This window comes from Sus scrofa, chromosome 4 (assembly GCF_000003025.6).
Source record: "Sus scrofa isolate TJ Tabasco breed Duroc chromosome 4, Sscrofa11.1, whole genome shotgun sequence".
NCBI classification, from domain to species: domain Eukaryota; kingdom Metazoa; phylum Chordata; class Mammalia; order Artiodactyla; family Suidae; genus Sus; species Sus scrofa.
The window spans coordinates 103156379-103170912 of record NC_010446.5 but is presented as its reverse complement, the minus strand read 5'-3'; the positions used below and the strand labels follow the sequence as shown (position 1 = coordinate 103170912).

At 46.8% G+C, this 14534-nt stretch overlaps 1 long non-coding RNA gene across 1 annotated transcript; it reads left to right on the top strand.

Moving 5' to 3' along the window:
* On the top strand, positions 8716-10280 carry LOC110260469. The gene is made up of 2 exons (XR_002343778.1): positions 8716-9298; positions 9620-10280. It is a non-coding gene; the product is annotated as an uncharacterized LOC110260469 (long non-coding RNA).

The window sequence follows — 14534 nt, the reverse complement described above, 5'->3', positions numbered from 1 at the left end:
GGCTGCTGGGCCAGCCCCTCAGAGCTGTGTCTCCTCTGCATCACCCCAGAGAAGCAAGGACTCTGGCAGCAGGGTGGCCAAAGGCACGGGTAAGGCCCAAAGAGTGGGCGCCCGGAGGAGCTGTCCGCTCTTCCTCTCACTGTCCTGGCATTGGGCAGACCCGGCTGATGGTCTTGGTGCTGGAAACTACGTCCTCTTCCTGGGCCTTCTCCATTACGACCAACCCCGCTCTGCTTGGATGGCTGCCCTGGGGAATTGGTTCAGTGCACAGCAAATAGAAATTTATTTTGTATTGGATCCTTGGCAGCAAGGATGGATTCTCCCTGCCCTCTGGCCTGTTAAACTAGAACCAAGCCCAAGCGTCATTCTACAGAAACACTAAGGTCAGCTCACCCAGACACACCAGCTCTAGGTTCCAAGGGTGTGGGCCTGGGGGCTGACTCCCTCGCTGCGTGGAGAAACGCTTGCCCAAGGTCACATGGCAAGGTGAGAGCCAGCACTGGAACCCAGGTATCTGACCCCTTCCGCGACCCAGGTCCCCAGCTGGCTTTGTGCGGAGTAGACACAATTTGTGGATGGCTGCCAGGACTTTAACCCAGGTAGAAGCTGGGTTACCCTGAATGCTAATGATTAGAAATGCCATTTGGGGGCTTCTTAGACACATTGATAATTGTTCTTCATCCTAAGGCCAGGAGAGGTTTGGAAGATTTTAATGGAATTTTCAAATGCTTGAACATTAAATTATGTTTAGCGGAGTCTGGGAGTTACCAGACGCTCTGTATAAAGTAACTATTCTCAAATAGTAATGTATGTAAAATCAGCCAAACTACTGATTTGCACCATTTCTGGTGGGCCCAAATTGCTGACCACATCAAATAACCTGTTTCTCCAAAAGCTAGATACTGGTTCAAAAACCAGAGGTCTGGAATTCTTGCCGTGGCTTGGTGGAAACAAATCTGACTAGCATCCATGAGGATGCAGGTTCGATCCCTGGCCTCGCTCAGTGGGTTAAGGATCTGGCATTGCCGTCAGCTGTGGTGTGGTGAAAGACGCGGCTCAGATCTGGTGTTGCTGTGGCTGTAGTGTAGGCCAGCGACTACAGCTCCAGTTCAACTCCTAGCCTGGGAACCTCCATATGCTGCAGGTGCAGCCCTAAAAAAAAAAAGACAACCCCCCCAAAAAAACCCCAGAAGTCTAAGACTTAAGAGTACTCAGGGTGGCTGCATGGGACAGGGGTGTCTACACAGTTGGGACGGGAGCACAGGGGGCAGGTTCCCTACTGACAGGTGTTCTGTTTGGGGGCCATGGGGTGGACTGTGGAACAGGCAATGAAACACTGGGTTTCCAGGGAGAGGGCTTGGGAAGAGAAAGGAGGTGTGAGTGTGCCTGGGGTGAGGGTGTGTTAGGACTGCCTTCTTTATCAGTGATGATTCTGGATGGGGCAGCGAACGCTGGCATTTCTTCAGGACCTTAGAATTACCATTCACCCATGCAATGTGTCCCTTGACAAATACAGTTTCTTTCTTTCTTTCTTTCTTTCTTTCTTTCTTTCTTTCTTTCTTTCTTTCTTTCTTTCTTTCTTTCTTTCTTTCTTTCTCTCTTTCTCTCTTTCTTTCTTTCTTTCTTTTGTTTTTTTAATTTTATGGCTGCACCTGTGGCATATGGAAGTTCCTGGGCCAGGGACTGAGCCCAAGCCATAGCTGCGACCTACATCCCAGCCGCAGCAACACTGGATCCTTTAGCCCACCACCCCAGGCTGTGGATCAAATCCACACCTCCACAGTGACTGAGCCACTGCCATTGGGTTCTTAACCCACTGGGCTGCAGCGGGAACTCTTGACAAGTACAACCATGCAAGTGAGTTTTCAGTCAGACCGTATCACCTTGCTCACCCATCCCCCACATTTGAAAGCAGCACTTCATTTATTCTTCCTGATGCCCCAGTGAGGTTGGTATTATTGTTTCCATTTCTCAGAGGAAGAAACTGAGGCACAGAGAGATGAGAGAGCTTGCCAAAGGTCACACCATCAGTGAGTGGCAGAGCAGACTATGAACCCAAGCTTACCTGACACTCAAAACTTCCTCTTAGGCCAGGTGTCTTTAGCTGTGGTCCTGAATCAGAACTACCAGGGTCTAGGGTGCTCATCAAAACTGAAGACCCCTGGGTCCCACCCCGGAGCTAGAGCATAGGAGCCTCTGGGCTTGGGATGTAGGAATGTGTCTTTTGAATAAGAACCCCGGGTGGCTCCAATGGTCTCGAAGTTTGAAGAACCATGTCCTAAATGAAGGAGCAAAGTTATGCCCACAGGAGGGATGCCCTCTCTAGGCACTTCAGATCCAGATGTCAGGGATGAGCTTCCTCCAGGAAGTTTACAGGGGGCAGCCTTGTCCTCAGGCTAGGTCCTTTGAGCTGGTTCAGTACAGGGACCAGAGCATCTTCTGGCACATGTTATGCTGAGTCATCCCCTTAATGCTGTGACATTCAGCCGCCAACACTGCCCCAGCCCCCCACCTGCAAGAAGGAGGGAAGGGACTCGCCGCGCCTGGTGTACGTGATCCTGAACAAGACAGCTCAGAAACAGACTTCTAGACACTGCAGCAGGAAACCTGCACCCCACAGGCCAGCCCGCAACAGCATCCTCTGCTTTAGCCAATTTGTACAGATTAGAGCCGATGTGGTTACAAAACCTTGGTACCGTCTGCGAGCCCCAGGCCTGTGATTATTCTAGGCTCTTTCGTACAGAAATCAGCCCTTGGGAGACACGCTGTGACAGCTCCCAGGCTCTACTGGGACAATGCCTTTAGCTTTGGAGATGGCACCAGCTGGACAGGAAAGGATCTTTGGCCTGGAGTGGAGCCACCCGAAACAAGACACTGAGAAAGGAGGGAGGAAGCAGCCCTGGGGAAGGAGCCCACTCCTGGTGACAGCTGTGTCACACTGCTATCCCTGAAGCTGGTGGCCCCATCCAGCTATGCAACCTCAGGCTCTTGGCCCCGCTCTGCTGTCCCCTGAGCACCTATGTCTGTGATCCCATCCACGTGACCTCAGCTGAGGGCACCTGGCCAGGGAAGGCCTCCAGAGAGAAGGTGGGTGCCCACATGGTGACTAAGGGGGCCAACCTCCCCTTCGGATGCTCCCTCTGGGAGTTTGAATTTTAAATGGCAGAGGAGTGTGGCATTTGTGGGTAGGGAGGAGCCAAGTCTCACGAGTGAACAGACATCATCAATACGCTGCTGTGATGGCAAGGAGGAGCCTGCGGCCCTAGAGCCGCCACCATGTGTTAGTTCTCAAACCAGGTCCTGGGCGCTTTGAGTTCAGACCTCCCCTCGTGGGGCGCGTCTCTGTGGGACACTTGGACCCCAGCAACCCTCTGAAGCTCAGTCAGAGAGCTTATTCCGTCTCACCCGCAGGGGGCGCTCTTTTCAGCGCTCTTCCCATTGCGGGGCGGCTGGTGGCCTTGGGCTCCAGAAGGAGGAGGGGAGCCTGGTCAACGAGCCATCAAGGGAAGAGCAGCATGCCCCACAGCACGTGGGTTATTTTCTGTGATCCTCATGGTCCGCCTGAGCGATGCGGAGGGCGAGCCTTACTTACGGAGCAGCAACGTGAGGCCCGGCGGAGCGAAGAGCACAGGACTTTAGCCCCTCAAACCCGCGCATGCTCGGTCCTGCTCTTGATGTGGGATGTACGTGCGGGCCCGCGCGGATGGCCCTGTGTTTCCCTGCTGCAATCTCTACACTGAAAACCGAAGCCAAACAAACTGAGGTGTTTCCCTAAGATCCCGGAGGCCACCTGACAGAGGGTCCCTGCGTCATTTCCAAGGGCAGGGAGGCGCTCTGCTCCGGGCCTCTTGCTCCGCCACGAGAGAACCCTCTGCTCCTGTCTCAGGCAAGGGCAGCACGTGGGCCTGGAAAGGACTCCGAGGATCCCTCCTCCTTTGTCAGGACAGGAGACTGAGTCCCCAAGGTGGGGACGTCTCTGGGACTTTCTAATTGATATTTTTGGGAAAATTCCTGTTTGCCATTCAAACCCAGGCTACATCCCTTAGTTTATTCAATCCTCATCCAGAGGCAAGAGGGCCTCTTAGCACGGCCTTGTTATCTTGAGATAAGAAAGCTGAGGCTTCGCAAGGTCAAATCACTCTCCCAGAGAGAGACTTGAATCCAGCAAGTCTGATCTGGGAGCCCATCCCTGCAACCACCAGATGAGCCCTTGCCCTTCACCCTGACACATTGTTGTGCTACAGAGAAGTCAGCATAAATGGTCGGCATGATGCATGTGGGGTTGTCCTTCTAGGCCCCTGGGTTCCTCTACACTTGAGAAGCCTTCATTGTCAAGGCTCAAGTATCTGATGCTTGGTCACTGCCAATAAAAGAGGAAAGGAGTGTTTTATTTGCAAAGAAAAACATATAGGGAAAACCTATAGAAAAAAACATAGGAAAAACATATAGGAAATGCCTGTGTGGCCAGGAGACTTTGGGACAATGAAAATTTGGAAGATCAGCTTGAGTGAAGTTGCTAGAAAATCAAGATTGATTGTTCTTAAATTGTTGCATGTGACACCCTTTGTTTGGTCAACATGACAGTACTACTTTTTCTATTGGACAGTAGTTGGGTTGGAAAAAAGTTATTTAATTATATCAGATGCTCTGTTTGTTAAGTACCAGGAAATATAGATAAGTTTGCTAAAACACAGAGCGTTATAAGCTTCTGGAAGACAAGAGTTCAGTGGCAGCGTGGTCTTCTGGCTTGCTTGTCCTTGAGTTTTTGGCTTTGACCTTGCTGGTGTGTAGACTTCACTATATACACTGGCTTCTCTCATGGCAGCAAAATTGCAATAACCATTCCCAAACGCACATCTGCACAGCATCCTGTCCAGAAAGAAATGAGCATTTGTAGCTTCCCTGCCTCCAACCACTGGACATGCCCTTGAGATAGCGTCTCAGCCCTAACTGATCAAGGGCAAGGGGTGGAATTAGGCCCATCACTAGAACCTGGGGTATCCACATCAATTCTACTCAAGCAACATGGCAACTCCTCAATCTTGGAAAGAGAATGGATGCTGGGCACCAGCCTAGAATTCCCACTATATGCATTTTTCTATTATCTCTTCACTTTTAAATAAGGAACATCAATTATTTCATGCCCTCCCTAGTGTTAGAGTCCAGGCTTTCTCCATGACTGGCTAAAATTCATCTGCTGTAATTCCAAAAACGACTAATTAAAAAGCAATTCTTCCCCATTTCATAGACTGAAAAGACTAGGGCACCTTGCAGTCATGTTGTATAAATCTTGACAGGTATTTAAAATTATGCTCTTCTAGTGAAAATCACAAATCCTTAAACTTCCCCTCTTCCTCACAAACGAGATGATAAACATTACTTGCACAGTCTTTAAACTAGATACTCTCAGTTCTTCTGGAGCATTTCAAATCCCAACATGACCTGGACTTGGCCCCTGGGTCCTGGATAATACCAGCAGGGCCACCCTGGCCATTCGCATGTCCACAAGGCAGCCACAGGCAGGGCAGCTCTCAGCCACCTGGAGCCATCCTCCCCTAAGAAGATGGGCCTTAGGATCTATAATTTTTACTCTGTAGTGTAGACTACAGAGTGGACTAGTAGACTATACATCTATATAGTGTAGCTCTCCCTTACATGGTCCTACGATTTAGGCAAGAAAACCAGTGATACCAACCTTGATCTCATAATCCAATGGGACTGCTTTGTGTGAATGCCACAGGAAAACGTAGCACAGCGGTTCTCAGACTTTTTGGTTCAAGGGTCCTTTTTGGGATCCTACAGGAGCCGCTTGAGGACACAAAGGAGTTTTTGTTTATTATGTGCGTTATGTCTGTTGGGACTTACTGTAGGAGAAACTCAAACTGAGAAAGTTTTAAAACACAGAACACACAGCACACATTCCAGTAGCCTGAGTGATGTCACCACATGTCATGGGGCCTCTGGAAGCTTCACTGTGCCCTCGTGAAAGGATGAGAATTCCAAAGGCAAATGATGACTTAGCACTATTATCACAATAATTTTGATGCCAGACTTACTGGAAGAGAACACAGATTTTTGAGAAAATGGGTTTTTGAGTCAGACTGCTTGGGTTCAAACTCTGGTTTCGCCATTTAAACGTTTCCTTGCCTCAGATTCTGTGAAAGTTTTTTAACCTTCCCATGCCTGTTTCTTCAGCTAGAAAATGCAGCTACATAATATGACTTACCTCACGGAGCTGGTGGGAGATTAAATAATAGAAATACCTAATAAAGCACTTAGAACAGACCAGTATGTAGTAAACATTACCTGTTATCAATAAATATTAATTACTATTGGCCTAAAATATTAGCTTTTATTACCAACTCACTATGGTTAGTGTAGACCTTTGTGCCTTTCTTATGAGGCTTGCCCCTCTGGGTGATGACACTGGTGTTGAGCACCCAACACCCCCCACCTCCTCAATCCCGCTGCATGAAGCTTTGTTTCCTGGAAGCCAGTCTGCGCAGATTCTGCCTCGGTCCCCAGCACTGGGTCTCATGTCATGGAGGAGGCCATATTGACTGAATAACTCAATAGCTGACTCTGCCTCAAATGAGCAAACAGAGGAGACAGAGCTAGCAGCCAGGGCTCCTAACTCCCTATGTGGAGGGCAAGAGCGCAAAGCAATAGTTCACTCATTTTCTGTGGTCAAGGGGAGAATTAACTCAGAACAGTGTTTTCCTAGATCTGGAATTCTAGAAATTCAAACCCACACCTCATGCCCGTCAGAATGGCTATCATTAGTAAGACTACAAACAAATTTTGGAGAGGGTGTGGAGAAAAGGGAACCCTCCTTCACTGTTGGTCGGAATGTAAATTGGTACAACCACTGTGGAAAACAATATGGAGATTCCCTGGAAAACTAAACTTAGAACTACCAGCCATCCCACTCCCGGGCATGTATCCAGACAAAACTGTCATTGAAAAAATACATGTACCCCTATGTTCATAGCAGCCATAGCCAGGACATGGAAGCAACCTAAATATCCATCGAAAGATGAATGGATTTGAAGATGTGGTACATACACACAATGGAATTCTACTCAGCCGTAAAAAAACAAACTAATGCCATTTGCAGCTACATGGTTGTAACTAGAGATTCTCATACTAAGTGGAGTCAGAAAGAGAAAGACAAATATTATATGATATCACTTATATGCGGAATCTAAACTATGGCCCAGAAGAACCTATTTGCAGAATAGAAACAGACTCACAGACATGGAGATCAGACTTGCGGTTGCCGAGGGGGAGCGGAGGGAGTGGGATGGACTGGGAGTTAGGGGTTATTAGATGCAAACGATTCCATTTAGAATGGATGGGCAATGAGGTCCTACTGCATAGCTCAGGGAACTATGTCTAATCACTTGTAATAGAACATGATGAAAGGTAATCTGAGGAAAAGAATGTTTACATATGTATGACTGGGTCTCTTTGCGGTACAGCAGAAATTGACAGAACATTGTACATTGATTATAATACATTTTTTTAAAGCTAAAAAAAAAAGAAATGCAAAACCAACCCTCATGTTCATAAACGCACATAGGAACGTGTGTCGGACCGCCTCCCCTTGCCCATCCAGACCCTCCGTGCACCCTTCTCCCTCCCCAGTCTGCATCTCAGGGAGGCTGCCTTCTAGGGGCCACAACCCCCTGCTTCCTTTGATCGGGGTCCCAAGGAGGCCCAGGCAGGAGGCCAGAGGGCAGGAGGTCAAAGGTCATGAAGAACAGGCTGAGCGCGTTTTTCCTTGGGTGCCCTTCCTGTTGGGAAGCAGACTGGTTTTCAACCAGAGCTACAGCTCTGTGGGCCAGCTATCTCCTAGCTGCAGTGAGGCGCCCCAGGTTCTGGAAACCTCCCTCTCCTCACCCCCTCCAGGAGCAAGGAGACAATGGCTCACTGCCTGTTGCTAGTCCTTCAGGGCTGCCCATCGTTTGTGAAGACTTCCCTGAGCCTGTGGCTCAAAACTAGGTAAGTGGTCCCTGCCTCGGGCCCTTCTCAACAGCCATGACTGAGCGTGCCCCCTGCTTCCTCTGGGACCCTGACTGAAGCAGGGACAGAACATGTGTGTGTGAGTGTGTACACACACACTTACACTAATTCTGGAGGATAAGCACCAAAGGACTTAGCGAATTGTTGGCGTGAGATTAGTAATGATTTATTTTCTCCTTTTGCTTCTCTGCACGTTCTGATTTTTATGCAATGCGACATGTATTATTTATGCTAAAAATGTTGTGCAAGAAACGAAGTAAAATTTCACGGATTTACGAAGTCCAGTTGTGGCTCTCTAGGGAGACTGGGCTCAGGGGAGACCGGAGGCCCTTGGATCCAGATCCTGCAGGGGCAGATCTGGGCCCTGATCTACTTTGATGGAGAGAAACTAAAGACACTGGCCAGTACCCCGGATCAGGTGTCATGAGGATTAATGAGATAAACACGTCTGCAGTTTGGAATTCTTAATGGGATTAAAAAGGAAATAAGAGGCCCATTATCATTCCTTGGCTTTGGGAAGGCCCCTTAACCTTGGTTTCCTTGAATCTTGCTTCCATCCTGACTCTAACCATGCGAGGTGCAGCGTAAAAGCAAGAAGGCCGGTCCGCCACGGGGCAGGGCCCAGGCTCGGCCCGGTGGTTTCCAAACGGCAGCGTGTATAGAGCCATCTGAGGATGTGCTAAATGCAGCTTCTAAGGCACCTCACCAAAGGGGCCAAGGCGGGGCCCAGGAATCTGCATTTTACGGGTGGCCCTCCTCGCGCACACACACACGCATCGAGAAGAATGGAAATGCCTTGGCCGTGGAGTTTGGGGTGCAGGTCCTGCCTCCTTTAGCCTCTCATCCTGACTCAGTGAGCAGAGGAAGGGAGAAGGGGGAGACGAGGAGGAGCGCGGGGCGGTGGCGAGGGGCAGTCAGGCCCAAGCCAATCTGGTCATCACCAGGAGGAAACCCTCAAGCGGGACATTGAACCGCCGGGGCGATTAGTGCTCCGGAAACCACGGGGACCCACTGAGATGTTGACTGATGCCGTGTTCTTTTCCATTTCTTCTCTGATTACATTGATCCTGTACTTTTGCTGATGTTGTGACAGTCTAATTATAGACTTCTCGGCTGCTGAGCAAACAGTTGTGCCCTCTCGGTAAATCCGCCTGTTACACAAGCACCAGCTCTGGGACACTGTCATTATATGCAGCCAACCCCATGACATGCTGGGCAGCTCGGCCACACACCCTTTACCTCCTCGTCCCCGTTGGAGCCACAGGTGCTGGAGGTAAGCCTTCCCCCCTGACTTTTTTAACAGATGGGGAAACTGAGGCCCAGGGCAGTGAAGTAACACAGAGCTAGGCATGACACCTGGGACTTGATGAGGGGGTGCGGTGATGAGTTCCAAGGCCCCTCCCTCCCTCTTGCCCCTCCCTCCTTCCTTCCTTCCTTTCTTTCTCTTTCTTTCTTCCTTTCTTTCTTCTTCCTTCCTTCCTTCCTTTCTCTCTCTCTCTCTCTTTCTTTCTTTCTCTTTCTTCCTTTCTTCCCTTTTTCTTTTCTTCTTTCTTCAAACATCATCCACTCAGTATCTATTCTATGGATTTTGAAGGAGAGAAGTGTCACCGGCCAAGAGAAGAGAGTATCAGCAAGGTGGGGCCAGGTGGAGAATGTCCATCCTCAAAGTTCCTCAAGAATCTATTTCGTGGTCCTCCAACTTGTAGGCCTCAAAAACTTTTCTGGATCTGTGTCCCAGAGCTAGATGGATCAAAGAAGGCTTATTTGCTCCAGCAATGTTCACAAGAGATGGATGTGAAGGCTGGAAGGAAGAGGTACATGTTCTGGTTATCCAGCATCTGAAGCTCCTTATTCTGTTTGGCGAATTCCCCGTCTTAAGCAGTAGAGCCCACTTCTCAGAGTTAAAGCTGAAAACATCAGATGATCTGGTTTTTGAGCTTTCTTTGCAACGAGGGCTTGGGCACACCATCTGGGCTGTGCTGATCAGATGCTCTCTCTCAGAAGCTAGTGATGGGACACCAGATTCCATTTATCAATGCGTGGTGGCAGTGGTGGGAGTGGTAATTGCATCATTTCCAGAGGCAGCAGTAGCAACATGTATTGCCTGCATCTATGGTGACATCAGGCCATCTTCCCTGGGCCTGCAGTATGATTTTTAAGCCTTGTTCCTGGTAGCATAGCCAATTGGCCAAGTTCTCCAGCCACCTGCTGATTCTGTGGGCTCCACAATGCTTTTAAAATAAATTCCATTGTTCTTAAATCAGAGTCATTTTTTAATTTTTTAAAATTTATTTTATAGGTATCATTGATTTACATTATTGTGTTAATTTTTGCTGTACAGCCACGTGATTTATTTATATACATACATACATCCTTTTTCACATTCTTTTCCATTATGGTTTATCATAGGATCTTGGCTATAGTTCCTTGCACTCTAATAGTAGGAATTGTTGTTTATCTGTTCTATATATACTGAGTTATTTTTGATTGCTTACAACAAAAAGTCTAAACTGATATGAGGACTGGAAGACCAGTATTTGAACATTGAGAGCAACACCTGGTAAATGACTCAGACATTCCTGCAGGTGGGCATCCCCTTCCTCTAGCAAGTGTTATGGGAGTGGTGGAAGTCTCTTCCCCAAAAAACCAGACTCTTGTGCTGGGAGATTCAGGCATTATGGCAGCTGGCGAGAGAGACATCCAGGGCTTAAATGTAAGGCAGATTCAGAATGGACCTAGTGGCTGGTCATGAGTAGTTAACAACCTACACTTCCATGGACTCCCTTTTCCCTGAAGGGAGATTTGAAAACATTAATCCTCAGATAAGAGATCAAGGGGCCCCAGAAGTGAAGGCAGCCACAGGAAGGTGTTGAGAAATTACCCTCCTCAGCTCTCATCTGTCTTGCTTGCCAAGGGCTTCTGACAGTAAAGGGAGAAAAGGACCCAAGGTTGGCAAAGAGAGAAATCTTGTGAGCAGGGCAACTTTTCCAGGCAGTCACTACCTCATTGGATCAGCACACATCTCCAGCAGCAGCGAGGCTAATTATCATTTCCAGTTTTCAATTAGGGAGCTGAGACTCAGAGGGGTTAAGGCATTCAGTGGGCATACAAACCATCCAGCTAAACCCTGCATCCTTTCTCCAGTGACGCCTTTAGGGTGATGGGTAGGAAGGGTGCCTAGAGACACTGGCTCAGAAAGGTGGGGCCGGTGCCCCCCACCCCCGGCATCCTCATTGCTCTGGCAGTGCCACTGCACCCCTCCCCTCCTTTCTGGGCTCCTACTTCACTCCATGCTGCCCAGTGCCCCAGGGCTTCCACCGCCATGCATGAGCCTGCTGTCATAATCGCGCCCAAAGATGCAGCCCGCTCCGTCCTCCCTGCCCCATCCAATCTGATCAGTCCTACGCAGGTTCCATTCCTGGCCTTGCTCAGTGGGTTAAGGGTCCAGCATTGCTATGAGCTATGGGGTAGGTCAAACATGTGACTTAAATCCGGGGTTGCTGTGGCTGTGGCGTAGGATGGTGGCTACGGCTCCAATTTGATCCCTAGCCTGGGAACCTCCATATGCTGCAGGTGTGGCCCTAAAAAAAACAAAAAAAAAAAAAAGCAAAAACCAAAAAACAAAAACCAAAAAAAACCCAAAATATCTGATCAGTCCTAGGTCCTTCCCTTCTGTGCTTTCTCCTGATTAAATGCACAACTTCTTACTCCAAACCTAGCTCTTGTTCTGCAACATCCAAGAAATATATTGGCCTGAAGAAGCCAGAGAAGAGGCAGGGATTTACAAAGGAGAGTTCTAGATGGGAAGAAGAAAGCGAGTCATGCTTTGGCCACACTAGAGATCGCAGGGACACCGACAGTGCCACCGCAGTGGTTTTAAAATAGGTCTGCAAGTGCTGCAAGTGCTCCTTTGTTTCTTGATCTGTGTGCTAGTGACAGATTGGTTCAGTTTGTGAAAATTCACTGACCTGTGCTCTTATGATCTGTGCACTTCTCCGTATGTCAAGATACATCAATGACATCTTTACTGAAGAATCACTTTAAGATAAGATAGTTAGACAAGGGCATTTTAATATACGTGTATCAAGGTGATTCACTTGGGGATAAAGTCATACAAAACTCAAAACTTAAGAAATTGATAAGTGAGAATAATTGTGCACTATGCAAAAGGTTTTTCTTGCCCTAAAAAACATAGATCAATGACAGCATTTCTAAGCATTTAAATTAAATCCTGTTGAAAGGAGTTCCCATTGTAGCTCAGGTGATTTAGGACCCAATGTTGTATCTGTGAGGATACGGGCTCGATCCCTGGCCTTGCTCAGTGAGTTAAGGATCCAGTGTTGCTGCAAGCCGTGGAGTAGGTCACAGATTCGGCATAGATCTGGCCTTGCTGTGGCTGTGGTGTAGGCTGCAGATGCAGCTCTGATTTGATCCCTAGCCTGGGAACTTCCATATGCCACAGGTGCTGCTGTAAAAAAAACAAACAAAAAAAAACCCCTATTGAGATAGAAACCTTTTTCAGTGTCATGGCCTCAGTTGAGTCACACCTCCATTTTTTTTTTTTTTTTTTTTATAGCTATGCTGGTGGCATATGGAAATTCCTGGGCCAGGGAGTGAATCCGAGCCACAGCTGTGACCTACACCAGATCTTTAACTCACTGCACTGGGCCAGGGTTCCAACCAGAGCATCCAAGCTGTTGCAGTCATATTCTTCACCCACTGTGCCACAGTAGAAGCTCAAGATTATCTCCTTCCTCCTCTTTCTGTTTCTCAGATTTCTTAGGTACAGATCCGTGAGTCACTCAGAATGCAAACATCTTTAAGCCATATTGATTTGGCAAGAAGGAGGCTCTGATAATCCTGGAAGGGCAGTTTCAATATCTGGTTCTATGTTCAGTGGGCAGTACCTGGTGATTTACTGAGTCCTCTTCTAGCTCCAGGATGTCACAGTTTCACGAGATACAAAGGACAATGTGTATTGTAAAAAAAAAAAAAAAAAAATGAAAAAATGGAAACAAAATTCTATGAAAGTCATGCCCAGGAATAAAAGGGAGCTCAAAGAAAAATATACACATACATGTGAATAAAGAATTCCTCACATGATGGAAGATGGTATGAGAAAAAGAATGAGTGTGTGTGTGTGTGTATACATATATATACATATACACACATATATATATGACTGGGTCACTATGCTATACAGCAGAAATTGCCACCACACTGTAAATCAACTATACTCTAATTAAAAAAAAAATTGTCTTCTAGCTTTTGGTTCGCCCCTCCTTCTTACTACAAAATTGCTTTAGGTAGGCATGTTACCTTGCTAGATCAAATTCTAGGAATGAATTTCTGACCTATGTCCTACCTTGAGGCTACTTGTGCTAATGGCATCCATGAGTTATTGAAAAAGCAGAAATGGTCCTAGGGTAAATGTAATGTAATAATTTGCATTAATCTTATTGCAATCACGTGCCCTAGATTTTTCTGGACAATCGGAATTTTAAGTAACTGATTACTTTGTTTTCTTAACTGAATTTTTCATTCAATAAACATCCATTTATTCATTCACTCATTCAACAAAGCTACTTGCCAATGGTGCTAATTGGATATCCATATGGGAAAAAATAAATTTGACCTCAGAGTGCACAAAAAATTAATTTGAGGTGAATCATAGGCCTAAATGTGAAGGTTCAGGCAATTGAGTTCTCAGAAGAAAACGAAGAGGACCTCTAAGGTCTTAGGCTGGGCCAAGACTTCTTAAACAGGACATAAAAAGCACTAGTCGTAAAATATATGATTAATAAATTAGATGTCATAGGAGTTCCTACTGTGGCCCAGTGGGTTAAGTAAGAACCTGACTGCAGTGGCTTGGGTTGCTGCAGAGGCATAGGTTCAATCCCCAGCCCTGTGGGAATTTCCATATGCCATGTGGGAACAGTCATTAAAAAAAAATAAAAATCACCACAATAGATGTCATTAAGAATTTCTGTTCATCAAAAGATAGTATCAAAAAAATGAAAAGAAAGCTACAAGAAGATATTTGTGATACGTTTATTGGACAAAAGACTCAGGCAGGATTATGTAAAGAACTCTCACGGATCATTCAGACAGACAACTCCCTAGAAATAGGCAAAAGACTTGAATAGACACGCCCCTAGAAGGGTATCAAAATGGCAAATAGCATATAAAACATCGCTCAACGTCATTCTCGAAGAAATACATATATCACAATGAAATATACAACCTCATTTATTTATTAATGTTTTTAAAATCTTTTAATTTTTCATTAATATATAGTTGATTTACAATGTTGTACCAGAAACCCCATTTTTAAATTGAAAGGACTGATAATAACAATCCTGGCAAAGATGTGGAGCAACCAGCAATCTCGTGTTGCTGGAATATAAACGATTATACCGCGCTGGAAAAATGTTTGGCAGTATTTTTAAAACTTCATGTGTATATTGACTATGGTCCTGAGATTTTAATACCTGTGTAAAAACCCAACA